Source organism: Pinus tabuliformis, chromosome 2_2 (assembly GCF_031772625.1).
Source record: "Pinus tabuliformis cultivar Carrire ecotype Pingquan chromosome 2_2, CPIR1, whole genome shotgun sequence".
In the NCBI taxonomy this organism is placed as follows: domain Eukaryota; kingdom Viridiplantae; phylum Streptophyta; class Pinopsida; order Pinales; family Pinaceae; genus Pinus; species Pinus tabuliformis.
The window spans coordinates 743,741,475-743,761,955 of NC_142300.1; the positions used below are offsets into that span (position 1 = coordinate 743,741,475).

A 20,481-nucleotide genomic window follows, 5' to 3' on the forward strand; every position below is an offset into this window, starting at 1 on the left:
AAATTTCAATAAGACGTTTTATGTGACATAATTGGGCATGGAGGCCTTGACCATGTTTGTGGTATGGAAACAACACCCTGAGGCCCTTAATAGTGATCATAAAAAGGAATCAATAACCTTATGGCATAAGAATAGATTCTTAAACTTCAACTCCATAATAAATACTAGTATTAATTAAGTCCCTTGATGACATGAAGGGAGGGGCCAACCTTTATCCCAATTACAAATATTTTTCACATATGGAGCTAAACATGATTCCTTAAAAATATGTTTGCCCTCTTGATGCTTTAGGTGTGTTCTAGGGCTTAAGGATCATGAATAAGACCTCAAATGATTATAGTCTACCTATGAAAGGGTTCATTCTCCTTTCAATACTGATATAATGATCACCAGGATATTTCAAGCACTAGGTATAGAACTTAGGTCTCTCGACACAATCAAGAGAACAAACCCAGGCCTTGAGTGCTAAATAAATCCTCTAGGCATCTAGGTACATTGAGGACATGTTGAACCACCACAAAGGACCTCAAAAGGTTATCCTTTAGTATCTAAAAAGAGATGCAACATTAGGATGTTCTAAAAATTGAGTTTGAGTAAGGTATTTTTTAGGGATTTTTTAATGACCACCAATCAATCGAATTTTGAATAATGTGGTGGTATTTGGTCTACCACTAACCATCTTCATTGAAATAATATGTTTTTTGTGGATTACCACCAACCAATTTGACTTCATCAATTTTATCCCCCACTTAAAGTTGTAACAAAGTTTCTTTTACCATTTGGCCCCCACACCCCGCCCACCCTTTAGGTGTGGATAGTACAATCTTTGAATTTAGGGAAGAATTGGATGTGTGTCATACCCAAAAACTTCTAGAATAATTTCTTGATAGCTTCTTTTATTTTCCTTTTCCTCTTTCTTCTATTTCATTACCTCTATCTTGAGTTGATGGTAAGATTGATGCAATTATTTTATCCATTTATTCCAGATTTTACAATTTATTAATTTCTAATTATGTATATTTTAAACCTACTTTTTGTTTTAAATTTTTTCTAAGAAATGATTTATCTTCCCACAATACGTATAAGGATGGAGATCAAAACTATGACTCTCCATGTGACCAAGTCTTTGGGATTTTTTCTTTTGAGAATAATAGACATCTTGAAGATATCCTTCAGTCATAGACTTAACTAGTTTATAAAAATATGGAATATGAGGTATTTTTCCTTTGTTTATCCCAATCCAAGTCAACATCTATTGAATGATAACTCCTCTCAAGGTCTAATAAACATTGTAGAAATACAATTTCTTTTTTTCATTTCTTTTTCACATGTTTTGACAATGTTGTTTTCATAATTTTGTGATTCGACTTCATTCATTATTTTATGTACCAATTCATTGCATGATTCCACATCAACCAAATCTTCGATACCTCAATGAGCATCAATCACCTGCACTATGTCTTTTGTGTCACAAATTGCATAAAATTTTGCATGATTTCATTTTCATAACATGTTTCATTAAACTTTTGGATAATATCCTCTGTATCATGTGTCTCATCAATCTTATCTAATAGCTCCTCTATGTGACAACTTACATTGACATTTCAGGTGAGTTCGTCTGTATCACAAATTGCATTATATTTATGTATGAGGTTCGCTATGTCAAAAGTTTCATTAATAATAGTTGTTAATGTTGCATAAACAATGTCATCACGTTGATTTTTCACTTCACATAATTTAATCTAAAGTGCATCAAGGAATTGATCCTTCATATCTAGATCACTCCGATTATTATTTTTTGACACTGGCTTATCAACCTTGTGATCAGTGATGTTTTATTTTCCTTAAAAATCCCACTCAAGTTCTTTAATTTAATTTTTCAATTCATGATTTTACTCTTGCAAATCTTTGATTTATTGATATGTGTTTTGTAATTCATTTCATAATTTACCCATTTTTCTATTGACATGCTCACTTGTACTCGCCCACTTGATTGTATGCATAGGTCTCAATCTTGGTTGCACTTTCTTCAACTATATCATTCTTTGTTGGTTTTTGTGTCACCTTAATGTGTAAGGTACTACCTATTATACATTCTAAAGTGTGGTTACAATGACTTGATTTTTTACCTAAATTTTAGGGAAGTCATTTTATAATAAATCTTCTTGTAATTAATTTGAGAAATAAAGTACAAAGTACCTTAAAATTCCTGATTCAATTTAACGATGATTTAGAACATGAACTTGTATTATCCTCAATAAAATGATCTCTTACGTGCCTAAGAGAAATTATCTTTTGAAGTACATTCTTTACCACCAATTTTGACAATAAAAATATGAAATTTTACGGTTCTAATCCCATAAAATGTTTATAGAAGGATTGAAATGATGGATATAGGCTCAAAATGTGATAAAGTGTATTTATCTTCTAATGGACCTACAAAATTTGCTGAAATATTAAACAAACAAAAAAAATTCCTCGATAGAAAGAAAGCTTTCGAAAGCACAGGAAAATTTTCCAATTTTAGAATACCTAATGACAATGTTCATTTTCTAAATGATGGTTTGGTTCAAATGCAACAGTAGCATCATAAATATTTTTCTCATGCATGATGCAATGCAATTTAATAAATAAAAAATTCCTACAGGTTTGGGTCCATAAAGACCACGAGAGTTCCCCATGTCTACATTTGAATTCTGAAGCTCTTCTGGTTCTAAATAATTTGAATTTCCCCTTCCAATTTATCTATAAAATTTATAGCCACTCTTTTCTTGAATAAAGTATCATTATCTTCAAATCTTGTTGTGATATTTATTGGTTGTTACACATTCATAACATTATTATTTTCCATTATGTAGTTTTCTTCATTATCCCGTGAATGTTTCCAGTTAAATGTGATGCTTTGAGCACATAAGTACATGGATGTGATAGGTCATAGAAAAAAAAAAAATTAGTGCAACACGGCCTTGAATGGGTGATGGTGTTGAAATTAAACTCTTGACAAAGTAACAAAAATAAGACCTTCAATTAGTGAGGTGCTTAAATTGAATCCTTGACAGAGTAACAAAACCTAGAGTTGGTCTCAGCTATGCAATTGGCTCTAATTAATGGTGATGTTGATCAAATCGTCCATAGAAAGAAAAACATATAGATGGTGTTAGGTGAACTGTTATCTTCAAAGAGTGTTGATGCTAAGAACAAATTCTTATGATAATGAAACATCGTCTGATCCCTTCGGTTGGGTATGGTCATGGGAACCAATTTTTCTCAACTAGATCAATCCCATCCATCAGATCTATGCATGTACCTGAATAGCATACAAATTTCCTCTTTCAATCTACATGGATTAACTCATTGGATAATTTAAATTTACCAATAAAAAATAATTGGTTTTCATTTCAAAAAACATATTATGCATCCTCACAACAACATCTATAGTAGGTTATGGTTTTCACTTTCATCACTTTGGGACGTTGCAAACATAAGGGTTGTAGGGTCACGAAATTACTGCATGATGTGTTGTTTGGAAGGTAGATGGTTGGAGAATTACTATAGGACGTATGGTTACATTGTCACACCATAAAGAAAGTGATTTGGAAGCTTGTGATCATATATGTTTCACACGTGTTAATGATTAAAGAAGAATCACATAGATTGGTGTGGACTATTGTTAAGATAAGTCATGCACAATAAAGTTAATGGAATATATTTGAGGGCGAAATTCAAGGAATGATTATGATATATGTTCTTGCATTTGGTTATAGGAGGATTTTTACCCAAATTGTCTTTAACATTGGAGGAAAAAAAAAATTTGTTGATTTTTGAATAGCTTGGGAGGTACTCCAAACACTAGGGTTGAGGGTTTGGAGGGAAAATAATCGCAAGAGTAACTTGTGGGGTTGGAACCCAAGCCTGGGGTTTTACACCCATCAGGATTTGGGCCAAAAGCATGAATAATTTGAGCACAATAAAATTTGAAGTGATAGAACTTGGTGTCTCAATTCCAACGCTTCGAATATCACTCAAATCAAAGCTCTAGAAATGAAGTTATGAATTTTTGAACCCTAAGTGTGGGTTTGCAAATGAGGAGTCTAGGCCTTCTTGTCATTAAGAAGGCATGTGACAGTTGTACAAGCCCATGTTAGATGTTTCGGGGAGCCCTATTTATGTGTATAAATAAGAGGTGAGTGGAGGTCATTTAGGCTGATTCATTTGTGCAACACTTACCTCACAAAGAGCTCATTGGAGAGGGATATAATTTTGTTCTAGGCTGCAGAAAGGAGGGAGATAACAACATGGGCATTGAAGGTTGTTTCTAGGTCGTTCTTAGGAGGCCAAAGCGTTGGAAGGAGGGCCAAGGTACCTGTCTAGAGGGTCGTAGATAGAACAAGATCTTTAAGGGTTGTTTGAGGGTGGATATCCCTATTTAGGGTAAGTCGCATGCCCTAGAGACATAACAACCCTATTATGGGAAAAACAGGAGGGTCATAACGCCTGTTCTAAGGTGTTGAAGTAATGGAGAATACAACATCAGCTAAAGGCATGAGGAAGAACAAAACCCACAGTAGTAGAAAGAATATTGCATGGTTTTATGAGGGATGTTAGGACTGTGTTTTGTGCCCTAACCAGATCCAGATTGCAAGTAGTCAAGAAGACCCTAAAAAATGAATAGAGGTATGCGTTTTGGTGCTTGTTTGTAGGTGTTGGATCCAAGTTTTGGATCATTTTGGATCGCTTTTCTGTAGCATCCCATGGGAGTCAATTTGGATGCTTGATTCAGTGATCAAGATCCTTCACTGGAGTAGATCTTGCAGCGAAGAATTCAGTGCCATTGGTCTGGTCGACGGCAGCATGTTGGCTACCCAAAGTAGCCCTAGACAAGCAGTCTTGAAGTGACGAAGATAGATTAATATTGGGTGAAGTTTGGAGCCTTATGAATGGTTATTTAATGGATGAAAGAGGCTACTAGAAGGTAGATTGGAGCTTAGGTATTGGCTAGCCTAGAGAGCATATTTGATCTGCCCGTATACATGTAGCAGAAGTGACTTGCAATAGTGTTACGTGGCATCCCTCCTAGAGTCTCCATGTGTTTTCCTTTAGGACTAAGAGGTAGCTAGTGAGCAGTACAAAAGTGAAGCATCGACAGGAAAATATACGACATAGAAGCTGAAGCGAAGTTTATCATTGTTTCTTATATACCATAGGCTGTTGTATTATTCAGATCTGGTTTAATATAATGAATATTGGGTTGTAGATTATTGCACAATTCTGCTAAAAAATTTTATACATGTGCATATGTGATTTACTGTTTAACATTTTCCATTGTGCAAAGTAGTTCTTATTGAGATTCTTTGTTTGGTGCTACGTCAACGATTTTAAGATTCTAACCTAGACCGAAGATCATGGAAATTCAACATGGTATCAGAGCATGTCTGAGCTATTTGGAGTTTAGTGAATGAGAGTTGTGCACATCGAAGTACATATTAAGAGGGAGTTGGTCCCATTTTAGGTGACAATGTCTAAGTTGCAAGATGGTATCCTGTATGAGGACAGTTGGAGGGGTTGTTAAACTATAATGTATGGAAGGAAAGAATTAAGTTGGTCTTGCACGTTAACAGGATTTGGGAGTTTATCAAGATAGCCATCAAAAAGCCAACTAACCCAAAGGGGCTGGAACTGTAGAATGATTTGGATATGAGAGGGAGATTGATCATCCTAGATGGCGTGAAGGATGGCCTAATACCTCATTTTTCCATGAAGAAGATTGAACATCAGATGTGGATGGATCTTCAAAATTTGTTCCAGAATAAGAATGAGAATCAGGTATTGATATTGGAGGATAATTTGAAGTCCAACAAGATGATAAAGGGTGAAGGAGTGACTTTGTATTTGATGAGATTGTCTCTTGGTAAAATATGAGCTTGCATCTACCGGTGTGACTATTTTATATTCTAATATGGTGAGGATTGTTTTGAAAGGGTTCATCAAAGGGATTGTTGCTAGAGAGAAGTTTTTAGACATGAATAGGCTATGGCATGAATTCATTTAGGAAGAGTTGCGAGATGAGTATCTTCATCCAAAGAAGAAGACTTTTGATCATGACGTGGCACTTGCAACGCAAATGAAGGGTTAACAGAAAAATGACTTGAGTAAGTTCAAGTGTTTCAACTGTGGCAAGATTGGTCATTTTTTGTTAGGATGTCCGATGAAGGAGAAGGGATATGAGGAGAAGAAGAAATTCAAGTAGGTCACCGGTTTTTCCACTTATGCTCAGATAAAGGATCTCACCAAGAGATTGGAGGAGGAGGACTTTGTCATGATCTCTCATTTCTCGCAGGGTACTATGGTTGATGATGGGTGGTACATGGACAGTTGTGCGATGAAACATATCATAGGGTCACAAGAGGTTTTGAGACTCTAGATGAATGGGACTCGAAGTTGCACATGGTGTTGGGTGACAAGAGTCAGAATTAGATCTAAGGATCATAATTTGTGCCATTCAGGATGGAGACAGGTCATGTGATGCGGTTCCAGGATGTATTGTTTATACCAAGACTCAGATATAGCATTATATTTTTCTTAATGATCGAGAATAAGGGGTTTTAGGTCTTTCTCTAGGATGGGAAGGAAAGACTCAGGCCTACAAGCTCTAGCTCCACTAGTATCGTGCTTGAAGTCAAAGAGCATTGTCTATATAAGTTGGTGGGAAAGCCTGTGGATCACAAGAAGTAGGCAGAGCAAGTGTAGGTTCTAGAGAAACATGTACAAGTGCAAGCTTCATAGGAGTAGGTATAGGTTCCCGAGAAGAAGGTAAAGGTTCCAAAGACTTAGATGGGGTCGAGTTTGAGAGGGAGCTTGCAGGTTCAAAGGGAGACTTTGCATCCCAAGAAGAGTGTGTGGTCAGTGGGGATTAAGAGTACTCCTACAACTACCAAGAAGGAATGATGGAAGGATTGGAAAGAGATACAGGAAAAGAAGAAGAATCAGGGTGCTTCCGACAGTGATAGTGAAACTACTAAGAGAGGCATATTTCACAGAATAGGAATTGTTGCAATTTTGAGTGCCAAGAGTTGGGTGTGTCGCGAGTAGTGATGATGAAGATGAGTTACTTCCTAATATTGGAAGTACCTCCCTCACTAAGAGGGAGTTATTATTTTTGAGTAGCTTGTGAGGTACTCCAAGCCTTAGGGTTCAGGGTTTGGAGGGAAAAGTGCCACAAGAGTCACTTGTGGGCTTGGAACCTAAGCTTGAGGTTTTTTACCCATTGAGATTTGGGCCAAAACCATGAAAAATTTGAGCATGATAAAATTTGAGGTGATAGATCTTGTCATGCAAATTATGACGCTTTGAATATCACTCAAATTGAAGCTCTATAAATGAAGTTATGAATTTTTGAAGTCTAAGTGTTGGTTTGCACATGAGGAGTCTAGGTTGCCTTGGTGTTAAGAAGGCATGTGACAGTTGTACAAGCCTTTGTTAGACATTTTGAGGAGCCATATTTAAGTGTATAAATAAGAGGTGAGTGGAGGTCATTTACTCTCATCCATTTTTGCAACACTTACCTCACAAAGAGCTTGTTGGATAGGGAGATACTTATGTTCTAGACCGCAGTAGGGAGGGACAGAACAACGTAGGAATTGAAGGCTATTTCAGTGTCATTCTTAGGAGGACAAATTGTTGGAAGGAGGAAAGAGGTACCTTGCTAGAGGGATGCAACTAGAACATGATGTTTAAGTCTTTTATGAGGGTAGAGATCACTGTTTAGGGTAAGTTGCATGCCCTAGAGCCACTGCAAGCATGATCTGGGCAAGACAGGAGGGTCGTAAGGCCTATTATAATGTGCTAAAGTAATGGGATAGACAATGTAGGCTAAAGGCCTGAGGAAGAAGGGAATTCACAGTAGTATAAGGATTGTTGCATGGTTTTTATGAGGTTTGTTAGGATTGTGTTTTGTGCCCTAACTAGACCCATATTGCAAGCAGTCAAGGATACCTTAAACAAAGAACAAAGGTATGTGTTTTGGTTCTTGTTTGTAGGTGTTGGATCCAATTTTTGGATCAGTTTAGATTCGTTTTGTGTAGCATCCCGTGGGAGCCAATTTGGAGGATTGATTTGTTGATCAAGAGCCTTCATTGGAGCAGAACTTGTAGTAAATAATTGGTTACGATTGGTCTAGTGGAGGGTAATGTGTTGGCTACTAAAAGTAGCTCTAGACAACCAGTCTTGAAGTGAAGAAGATAATTAAAGATTGCATGAAGGTTGGAGCCTTGTGAGTAGCTCTTTAATGGATGAAAGAGTATACTAGAAGGAAGATTGGAGCTGAAGTATTGGCTAACCTAGAGGGAAGATTTGTTCAGTGTGTGTACATGTAGTAGAAGTGACTTGTGTTTTAATAAGGAATTGCTGAGGGGGGGGGTGAATCAGTAATTATGAAACTCTTTTATTTATTTTTGTTATGCTTATAGTCCCTTCCTATATTCTTTCAGTTGTGAGAGAAATCATTCGCTAAAGTAGTGAATCAACTATTTCAAACAAACATGTTCATACAACAATCACATGAGAAACACACACACACATTTGACACAGTGTTTTTCATCTGGAAATCCAGAGGCAAAAAAAACCACCGAATTTGTTGTTTGTTTATGATTTCAATTAAGCACCCACTTAATTACATATGTTTTTTGTGAGCACCAACCAAGAGGCACAAACCCCTTTTGGTTAGCAAGCACAAACTTTCCAATAGGCACCAACCTCTTCAGTGTGCAGGGACCGATCTTCTCTTGCCACTATTATACTATTTCATACAATTTTCAAACTGAAAACAGAGGCATACAATATTACAAGTAAAATACCAAAATGGTTGTTTGCGTATTCAACTTATGCACTCACTCTTCTATTCTCACATGCAACAAATATTTTCTTACTGCTCATAGCAACACTTCCTCTGTGTTATGCCTCCTCTGTCAAGGGCTCTCTGTTGACTACTCTTCAACTCTAACCTTACAATTCTCCACACACGATCTCACTGCACTTGTTGTTTCACATAGTATTCTCCTTGTGAAAACCTCTCACAACACAACACTCTCGCAATTAGCTCAACTCTCCCTCTTCTTCATTACAAGGGATGATTTTGTTCCACTGGAATCATACTCTGTAACATGCGTGATATGTCCAACGTTTCAGATGGTGACCCCATCCGTCATCAGGGACCACAGAGAGCCTTATGGGTAAACAAGTGTTGGATAACCCTTTTATAGGAAACAATGTTTGGATGTTGGATTAACAGTGAAAAAATAAATAAATAATATTTGACCAAAATTTGAGACCAAAAATTATTTGAATTAAATAAATAACCATATTTGGCCAATAATAATTATGATTTGGTGATTTTTGGAAATTTAAAATAGTAAATTTTTTTTTGAAATAAGATTTTTATTTTATATTTTAATAGCAAATTAAGAATTAGTTAAGAATTAAGATTTTTTTTTTATGAATAATACTAATTAAATGAAAGATAATTATATGAAATTAAATATATGAACAATTAATGAGAAATTGGTCCATCTAAATATATTATTAGATCATAGATTAAAAAGAAATGGTAAAAGGGAGATCAACAAGAAACATTCATAATGACTAGGAGAGAGGAGGAATATAGGATATAAAATAAATTAATAAAGGGAGGTTAAGGAGAAAATGATTAAAGCAAAGAAAAAAATTAGGAGTAAAGGTGAAAAGAGAGAATAAAGGAAGCTAAAGGGTTAATATAAAATAAGATGAAGAGTGTAATTATAGATAAAGATTCTAAAAGATGACCATCAAAAAAATTTAAGATGAAGGGAGGGATAAAGAGGAGGAAGACGGGGATCAGGGATGGGTTAAGATTCAATGGGTGAGATGGTGGATGACGGGTTTCCAGGAATGGATGAGCTTATAACCATCCTCTCTATTAAATTTATTAGGGTTCTTCTTGATTTTGAGGACTTCTCGAATAATACGAGAGTTGTAGAAAGATTCACAGGCTATGATTTTAGATTTATCGAACAAAAATAAGAGCCTATATTTCTGAGAGTGTTCAGCTATGGTAGACTTTGAAATCCAGTTGTGGTTGGTGTCAGCAATGTGTTGCTTGAGACAGGCCTTGAAAGGTCAACCCATTTGACCAATGTAGGCTTTACCATAGGAACATGGAATTGTTTCAATTCCTGATCCTTGCATGGGACCTGAACTGTCTTTGACTGATTCAAACAATTGCTTGAGGGTTTTGTTGGGTCTAAATACGAATTTTATCCTTTTCTTAGCCAAAATTTTAGCAATAAGATCTATGGTATCTTTGATATAAAGGAGGGTTAATGGGCCACAAGAGGAAGAGGTGTCTGACTTTTTGGGTTTGGTGTGAGAGCTAGACTAGATAGATTTAGAGATTTGGGAAGAGGAATAGCCATTAGCTTTGAAAGCCTTGAGTAGATGGGATTTGTCACCAGACATAAACTGGGGGCAGATATTTTTAAGGCTCTGTAGGAGAGGATTTTTAGAATTCCATCCTTTTGGGATGGGTGGTGATGAGAGAGGGCATGAAGGTAATGATCTGTGTGAGTCTTCTTTATGTAAACTTGATATGAGAGGGAACCATTGGAGAGGCGGGTAACAAGGATATCTAAGAAAGGGAGTGATTTGTTGCATTAAATTTCCATAATGAACTTGATGTGAGGGGAAATTCTATTCATATGGGTATCAAAGGCATCCAACATAGGATGGTCATGTTGCCAAGTGACAAAGGTGTCATCCACAAATCAAAACCATCATTTGGGTTTGAGATGTCAAGAGTTGAGGGCTATGATTTCAAAGTGCTCCATAAAGATGTTAGCCATTAGCAGAGACAATGGGAACCCATAGTTTTTCCTTCAATCTGTTCATATATGTTGCCTTTGAACGAAAAGAAGGTGGAGTTTAGGAAAATTTGGATTAGGTTGAGGGTTTCAGGGTCAACAAGCTGGGAGATCAAGTGCAGAGCTTCAGGGACAGGGATCTTGGTGAAAAGGGAAACAACGTCAAAACTGACCAGCAATTCATTCTCACCAATTAGGATGGGTTTGGTCTTTTCAATGAAATCAGCAGAATCCTTGATGTAGGAGGAAGTAGAACCCATAAATTGTTGAAGGTTGGTGTCCAGATAATGACTCAGGGTGTGGGTGCGAGCTCCAATGGAACTGGAAATGGGACCAAGGGGAATATCTTGTTTATGGATTTTTGGTTGACCATAAATTTTCGGATTTTGGGGGGCCTGGGGAATGAGCTTACATTTAATGGGTATAGGGATGGAGGAGGACTTTATGACCTTCATAATACGTGAGGAAAGAGAACTAAGGGGGTTCTTCAGAAGGATTTTATAGGAAGAAAATGACAAGAGATCATTCATCTTAGCATCATAATCCACAGAGTTCATGATAACCATAGAATTACGTTTATCCGCTTTAAGGACAAGGATATGAGGGTTATCATTGAGGCACTTGATGAGGCAGTTTAGCGCGACGTAAAATTCTTCCATAGTCTTGCTGAATTTCTTCATCAATGTGCGAAGGGAGGGTTTGGGCCATAAGCTCTATGGAGCACAATATTTATTCAAAGGGAATCTTGCGAGGAGCAAGAGCAAAGTTGAAGCCTTTTCTAGTCAATGGAGGGTGGGGGTATCGATGGAGAGCGAGGAGAGGTTCTCTAGGCCCTCTGCTTGTTCTCCATCAATCCCCCCACCCTCCAATTACTAGAAAAGGTCTTCAACTTCACTCTTGCTCCTCGCAAGATTCCCTTTGAAGAAATAATGTGCTCCATTGAGCTTATGGCCCAAAAACTCCCTTCACACATTGCTAATTAAATTCAATAAGACTGTGGAAGAATTTTATGTCACGCTAAACTGCCTCGCCTTAACTTATATAAAGGTGATTCCCTTCCCATCAAGCACCTCAATGATAGCCCTCATATCCTTTTCCTTAAAGCGGATAAATGTAATGCTACGGTTACCATGAACTCTACAGATTATGATGCTAATATGAATGATCCCTTGTCATCTTTTTCCTATAAAATCCTTCTGAAGAACCCCCTCAGTGTTATTACCTCACTTATTAAGAAGGTCATAAATTCCTCCTCCATCCATGTACCCATTCAATGTAAGCTCATTCCCGACACCCCACAAACTCCGAAAATTTATGGTCAACGGAAAATCCATAAACAAGATATTCCCCTTCATCCCATTGTAAATGCCATTGGAGCTCCCAACCATGCCTTGAGTCGTTATCTGGCCACCAACCTTCAACAAATTGTGGGTTGTACTCCCTCTTATATCAAGGATTCTGTTGATTTCATTGGAAATACCAAACCCATCCCAATTAATGAGAATGACTTGCTGGTCAGTTTTGACATTCTTTCCCTTTTCACCAAGATCCCTGTCCCTAAAGCTCTGCACTTCATCTCCCAGCTTGTTGACCTTGAAACCCTTAACCTAATCCAAATTTTCCTAACCTCCACCTTCTTCTTTTTCAAAGGCACCATATATGAACATACTGAATGAACAACTATGGGTTCCCCCTGTCTCCGGTAGTGGCTAACATCTTTATGGAGCACTTTGAAACCAGAGCCCTCGACTCTTGATATCTCAAACCCAAATTATGGTTCCAGTATGTGGATGATACCTTTGTGATTTGGAAACACGATCGTCCTATGTTGGATGCCTTTCATACCCATCTGAATAGCATTTCCCCTCACATCCAGTTCACTATGGAAATTGAATCCAATAAATCACTTCCTCTCTTAGATGCCCTTGTCACCCTCCTCCCTAGTGGTTCCCTATCACATCAAGTTTACAAAAAGAAGACTCACATGGATTGTTACCTTCATGCCCTCCCTCATCACCACCCATCCCAAAATGATGGCATTCTAAAAAACTCTTCTCTAGAGCCTTAAAAATATTCGCCCCCAGATTATGTCAGCTTAAAAATCCCATCTAGTCAAGGCTTTCAAAGCTAATGGCTATTCCTATGCCCATACCTCTAAATCTATCTAGTCTGTTGTTCACCCCAAACCCAAAAAGTCAGACTGCTCTTCCTCTTGTGGCCTTGTAACCCTCCCTTATATCAAAGGGACCATAGATCTTATTACTAAAATTTTGGCTAAAAAAAGCATAAAAGCTGTATTTAGACACCCAAAAACCTAAATTAATTGTTCCGGTTGGCCAAAGACACTTCAGATCCCATGCAAGGGTTAGGAGTTTACAAAATTCCATGTTCCTACGGTAAAGGTTACATTTGTCAAACGGGTCAACCTTTCAAGGCCCGCCTCAAGGAACACATTTCTGACACCAACCACAATTAGCTTTCAAAGTCTACCATAGCTAAACACTCTCATAAATCTAAACACATAATTTGTTTCAATCAATATAAAATTTTAGCCCTTGAACCTTTCTACAACTCTCGTATTATTCGAGAAGCCCTCGAAATCGAGAAGAACCCTAATAACTTTAACACAGAAGATGGTTATAAGCTCAACCATTCCCAAAAACCCATCATCCACCATCTCAACCATTGAATCTTAACCCATCCCTAATCACTGTCTTCCTCCTCTTCATACCTATCTTCATCTTAAAGTTTTTTTATGGTCATCTTTTAGAATCTTTATCTAAAATTTCACTCTGCATCTTATTTTATATTAACCCTTTACCTTTCTTTCTTCTCTCTTTTCACCTTTACTCCTAATTTTTTCTCCACTTTAATCCTTTTCTCCTTAACCTCCCTTTATTAATTTACTTTATATCCTATATTCCTCCTCTCTCCTAGTAATTATGAATGTTTCTTATTGATCCCCCTTTTACCATTTCTTTTTTCTATGATCTAATAATATATTTAGATGGACCCATTTCTCATTAATTGTTCATATATTGAATTTCATATAATTATCTTTCATTTAATTAGTATTATTCATAAATAAAAAAATCTTAATTCTTAACTAATTCTTAATTTTCTATTATAATATAAAATAAAAATCTTATTTCAAGAAAAAATAAAAAATTACTATTTTAAATTTTGAAAAATCACCAAATCATAATTATTATTGGCCAAATATGGTTATTTATTTAATTCAAATAATTTTTGGTCTCAAAATTTGGTCAAATATTACTTATTTATTTATTTATTTTTTGACCATTAATCCAACATTCAACTATTGTTTCCTATAAAAAGGCTATCCAACACTCATTTACCCATAAGGCTCTCTATGGTCCCTGATGATGGATGGAGTCACCATTTGAAACGTTGGACAGATGAAACATGTTAGACAGTATGACTCCCTAAATCACTAACAATATGACAAATTGTGGAAGTCTCCAATCACTCAAGGCAGTCTTTGTCGTCTATCTTGTAGCTCCCCAGCTATACCTGCACATCGCTTCCCTTGCCACTGTTGCGTCTCCTGTTATTTTCTTGTCATAGTACAAAAACATGGATGGACCTTGCAATTCTTTATCATCTGACTGCGTAGACCTCCATGCCGAGAAAATTAATTCTCAAGTGACCTACCCAATCCTCCTAGAGTCCCATTCTCATTTATCGTTGCACAAATTTTGACAGTTCACAGAGGCAATCGCTTTGCTATCATTTATGACAAACATTCGTGCACATGGAGCAACCAATTACTTCCTTCATTCTACCAAATTCATCTCTACCAGAAATGGTGTCCTCAATTTCTTATTACAGAGACTTATGCAAGTTTAGCCCCTTTCAATGATCAACTTCTTTGATCCTAAATTCAATTTCATAGATGTCGACCCATACATCCTTTAGATCATTGTACTGCATCATCGGATAAGCTCAACATCATAAGTTCAAAAAGGTGGAACATTACAATATTTCTCAACCTTGATATCCTTAGCTCCTGTGACGCTTAGCTAATTGAGCATTTCTCCTCCATGGGACCATGAGTTGTGATTTGCAGCTTAGATTTTAGGTGCTAAGGTGTTTTGTTCCTACTGGGGGAATCTTCCTTTGCTAACTGATCTGCGCCCTTGATTCTTTGGATTCTCTTGATGAGGTGCCAACCCAATATTGGAATACCCTTTCATCATAACTTTTCAAAATTATTTGCACTCAAGTTACAGGGTCTTCATCCTCTGATATACTAACCTTTGATATGATGTCATTACTCCACGTGGCAGAATCATAGCGATGACATGTTGCACCTAGATCTAGCACATTAGGCCACCCAATAACATTGAATCAGCCTGCAGCGTATCTTGTCATACTTCCACATCATGCTAACGTCAGATGCCACCTCAGCTAGAGTAAATCTTATGCCACCATGTGTCCTACCAGAGGAGAGAGAAGAGGACCCATCAAACCTTGGTTTTGCAACAAAATTATTTGTCAATCTTATTCGGCATTCCTCGGTGCTTTATAGTACTATCGGAACTACTCGAGATCGTAACTACTTAGAATACCTTAGTTAAGAACTCTGATATTCTGATATTATGATATTATGATGCCTCAGCCCTTTTGATATCCCAAGGTTCCAACCTGTTGATGGTGCTGGACCCGCCAACATGTAAGGGGATCTCCCCAGTAAGAAGTCCCAATTAGACCTCAGATCGTTTGGTGTAAGATTCCCAGTAGTGGGTCGTAAAGCAATGCCTTGACCGCGATGTCGCACAAAGGAAAGTGAGATAACTATGTCAGTAGCAATGGTGTGATTGTTGCAATGAGTTAAGGAAGGTGTATGAGAGGTTCTAACAGAGGTGGGTTGCGATGAGGGTGAAGGTGATTTCTAGGTTGAAAGGGATCGGTACCAACTCGGATAGGAACACACAACACACAGGACATACACATTTTCTGGCGAAGCAGTCCACTCGGATGCAGTAGTCACAACATACAAGGTAAGATAACACGTACAACACTCACGGATCAGTCAGAAAGAGTGCAACGGTTGTTGCAGCAAGGTTCATGTGAAAGGTTTGTTTGATGTCTGGTAGAGAAGTTGACATAGACAGAACAACATTAACAACATATACAACAGATTTCCTTAATAGATTATGCATTACAACAAATGAATCAGTTCAGATGTAGAACATAGGTTAAAGCAACATGAATTACAAGTGTTAGAGATCAGTCTTACAAGAAATACAATAAATGTGTGAAAACATGTTGGCTCTTATTATCTAAGGAAGTGTAAGTTCCCAACATACAATACATCTATGTAAACCCACTAGCCCCAACAATGGAATGTTACAGCCACATTCGCCTGCTCCTCCAAAGAGATGAACCAGCGTTGTGCAGTGGAGAAGCCGAGGTGCGTTATAATATTGTCCAAGCTCTTTCCAAGATCGTCTCATCAGAAGCTTGGCTAACCAAAATCCTATACAATTAGTTATGGGGGACTATTTATAGGAAAGGGTGGGGTGACCCTTGACATTCCCCTTTGTGACAATTCAACTACCCTCATGACTCTTCACCTAATCTATGATTGTTACATCCAACTATCGACACTTGACTTACATTTAACATGACTCAACATTACAATGCACATGTACTCATGTGAGACAACACGGCTTGAGCAAGCTATGCAAGACATCACTGACACTCAGTCCACTGTGATGAGACCAATTATTTGACATGTTTGTGATGGTGAAGGTGGTGAGTTGATGCCAAGCTTGGTCATCCGTGATGGTGTGCATGGACCTCATGGTGAAATCTTGCTCAAGCGAACTCTTGCCTCCATCGCAACCAGTGCATTGGTTTGGCCCCTTCATCCAACTCATTTGCTAACACACGCATGCATAGAATCTGTGTTGATCTTCAAGTGTGTGCTAGTGGTCATGTGCATCATTTTACCGAAGTACATGTTCAACTCCAGCTAGACATGCTTCTTGTCTTTGCCTTGGTGAGTGTGTTGAATGGGTTGGATTGCATGTGTGCGCACAATGACATGCATGCTGCTAAATCCATTGCATGCGATCAACAACACTTCTCACCATGTCTGCTCTGTGTTAGCTGCTGGGATGGACCTATCTGTGCAACTTCATGTTCTTTCTTGAGTTGTTGGTTCAGCTCACACAACTCCTTCTTTGTTCCATCCTCTATCTTCGCGTGACCTTCATATCGCGTTGTCACCTCATAACCTGAGTCTCTAAACTTTCTTTCGTTATCAGTGGATCTTCTTGATCTTGGAACTTTGTCCCGCCTTGCTTTTGTCAACAAACTTCCTCTTGCATTCATTGCGTTCACTTCATTCGGTATGTTGCCTTCAACTGCTATTCATGATGCTGCTCGTTGTGATGTTGCTGTTGTCATATCTCGATATACTTGTCTACGAACAACTTAATTTCTTCGTGAGTAGGCAATCTCATAGACACTTAATTGACTACATCTCAAGGTATGCTTTGGTCATTGTCTTCAACTCTGATCTCTTGGAAACCATTGTACCTGCATTGCTGAGAGGCAAATGAGCACCTATAATACTTGGTGTCATGGAAACACTCATGGCAAGAAATTTGTCAATCGAAAACCAAAATGAACTTGAGAACTGACTTGCAACATGCTTGTGTGACTGGTCATTAAGGTTGCGCAGTTTCGGACGAGGTGTCAGGAGACTAACTCCCAAGACCGCACAAGGCATAGCCTCGGTTGCTGGGAGACTAACTGACTGTTGGAACTGTGCAATGCATAGTCTGGTGTAGATGTTGATTGTTGGAATTGTGTAATGCACAATATCAACTGGCAATGGTTGCAGGCTCAGTGACTGCATTATGCAATTTTCTCGGCCAATAGTCACTGTCTCTTAGGCTTTCACAAAGCATGACTACGGAGCAAAGCTGGGCATAAATGCACATTTTTTAAGAGGAAGGCAGAGCTAGGCTCGCCCACGGGCAATTGAAAGTGAATGTGAGTGAAAATTCATGCTGATACTAAGTGTAAGCATAAGTGAATGATCATGCATGAGAATGGTGAATGATAGATTCTGAAAATGGAAAAACATGCATGTGGGTGAGGTGAGTCACTGAATTGGCAACAGTTCGCGAAAAATAGTTTCATGCGTGCGACAGCAATGAGATGTTGACGAAAACTAAAACGGTGCTAGGAAAAGCTAATATACATTTAAAAAACAGCAAGCATTTAAATAAATCAAGAAAATAGTACTCGTACAAGTGAAAACACAAAAAGTGATAGAAATGCAACACAAGGCATGGGAAGCGGGTTTTCCCCAAAACAACTAAGTTGAGTGTGCCGATTGCTCCTAGATGCGATGTGGGATGTCAGAGCTGCAAGGTTGATGTGAGGAATGAGATCTGCAGCATCTAGTTGATGAGTTTTGATAACATCGAGGTTGTGACACGCATTCCACAAATCTAGGGAAAGCAACACTCGGTGGGGGATTTCTGAAATGACCCTTGCATGTAACCTCCAATTGTTAAACATAGGTCCTTGAAAGAAGGGATGCCTTTGCATGCTGCCTTGGGAGAAGTGGCGCATGCATGCAAGTTATTTTTGCTCGGTTCCAGAGGGAACCGATCAACTCAGCTGCACATGCAAGAGAATTCTCAAATGCTTGAAGGAAATGTGCATTTATTGTTGGGAGCTGGGCTAACTGCCTAGGATTTTATGCAACTTCTAGGCAGAGCGGCTGATTGCTTCCTAGATTTGTGCAAATTATGGGCTGAGTAGCCCTGCTGGTGAAAATTGTGCAATTCTTGCTGGGAGTGTTGACTGGCAGGATTGCAAAGTCCTGGAGCCCAGTAGGCTACCAGAAAGGATTGCGGAATTTCTGGAGGGAAGGATGGTTTCCCTCCAGAAATGTGCAATTCTTTTTGGGAAGCTACTCAGCCTGCATCTGGACCAAGTCCTGGTGAACAGCCTATGAGGGGGATGGATCAAGCTGTGATCGACAAGCTCCCTTTGTGCAAGAAGAGACTGAAGCTTGTGAGCTTGACTAAGCAAGGCAAGATGTTGTGAAGGTTGGAAGGGAGGCTCCAAAATGGAGCTAAGGCAAAAATTTGGAGGGTGTTTGTAGCCGCTACATCAAAAACACAGATGTGCCACCTACTCCAACTCTCTGAGGTTCTGATATCTGATGTGCTAATGTCTCGATGTGTGGATATCCGGGGGTTACAATATCTAATATGTTGATGTGTTGATGTCCCAATGTGCTAATCTCTGATATCCCAATATCTGATATGTTGTCTACTCCAATATTCCTTCCTTCCTAAGGCTTCAAATCCCTAGACTTCGGCAGACCATATATTTTGATTCAGGAATCCATTTTTGAACTTTCTCATATCGTTAGAAAACTCTTCCAGAGCACTTTGCATTGGATATGGTCTGATGTAGGCTTTGATTCCATTTTCTACTTGTGAGATGGATGTAAAATTTCTTCCACACTTTTCTCCTTGACTCTTCTTCTTGTGCTTGGAAGGTTGAACTCTCAACCACCATAGTGATCATTTTATGGCTTCTTTAGTAAGCCTGCTACTGTGATGATTCTCTACATGAAGCCTACAACTTCCATGGAATTCCATCACTGTAGTCATCATTTTATGGCTTTTCCAGTAAGCCTTCTACTATGATGATTTTCTATAAAACATTCCAACAACCATGGGATTCCTCCCGAACACCTAATCATCATGTTGACCCTTGTTTGACATCAATGTCAACACTTACATAGCCACTCATATACCACTAATTGTCCAATAATATCCCCATTTAACATTGACGGCAACACTATAAGCTCCCCCTCAGGCAAGGCATGGTCTACTCCGATGCCAATCTTCTCCCACTATGACATCAGCTGCAAATAATACTTCTCAAATACTCCCTCTAAACCATTTCATCATACTCTCCCATGAGTTCCACATGCTCAGTAGTTGCCACCACCTACGAAAATGAAGTCATTTGGAGGGAGGAGTCACAACTCCTATCTGTTTCTTGAGATATTCAAATGGTTCTCTTTCTAGTGGCTTGGTAAATATATATTCTATTTTCTCTTTAGTGGCCACATACTCAAGTCTAACAATGTTGGTTGCAACTTGTTCCCTCAGGAAATGGAACTTGATAGGAATATACTTAGTCTTTGAATGCATGACTACATTTTTGGAGGTGTTGATGGCACTTATGTTGTCACACATTATTGAAATGGGACGAGTCATCTCTACACGTATATCTTTCAATTTTTTTCTTCATATATAGAATATGTGTACAATAGGTAGCAGCAAAAATATACTCTTCTTTAGTAGTCGATAGAGAAACGAAGGCATGTTTCTTTTTGACCCACGACACCAAGAATTTTCCCAGGAAAAAATTTGCACCAGAAGTATTCTTCATGTCATCAAGGATTCCACTCTAGTATGCACCTTCGTAGGCCTTCAACTTGAATTATTTTCTCTTCCCATACCACAGTCCATACACTGTTGTTCCTTGAAGATATTTGAAAATCCGTTTGATAGAAACAACA

At 38.2% G+C, this 20,481-nt stretch overlaps 1 pseudogene; it reads right to left on the reverse strand.

Moving 5' to 3' along the window:
• The window catches only part of LOC149194820 (uncharacterized), a 58,758-nt pseudogene extending 41,506 nt beyond the window's left edge, over window positions 1-17,252 (reverse strand).
• Window positions 17,253-20,481: the final 3,229 nt, after the last annotated feature.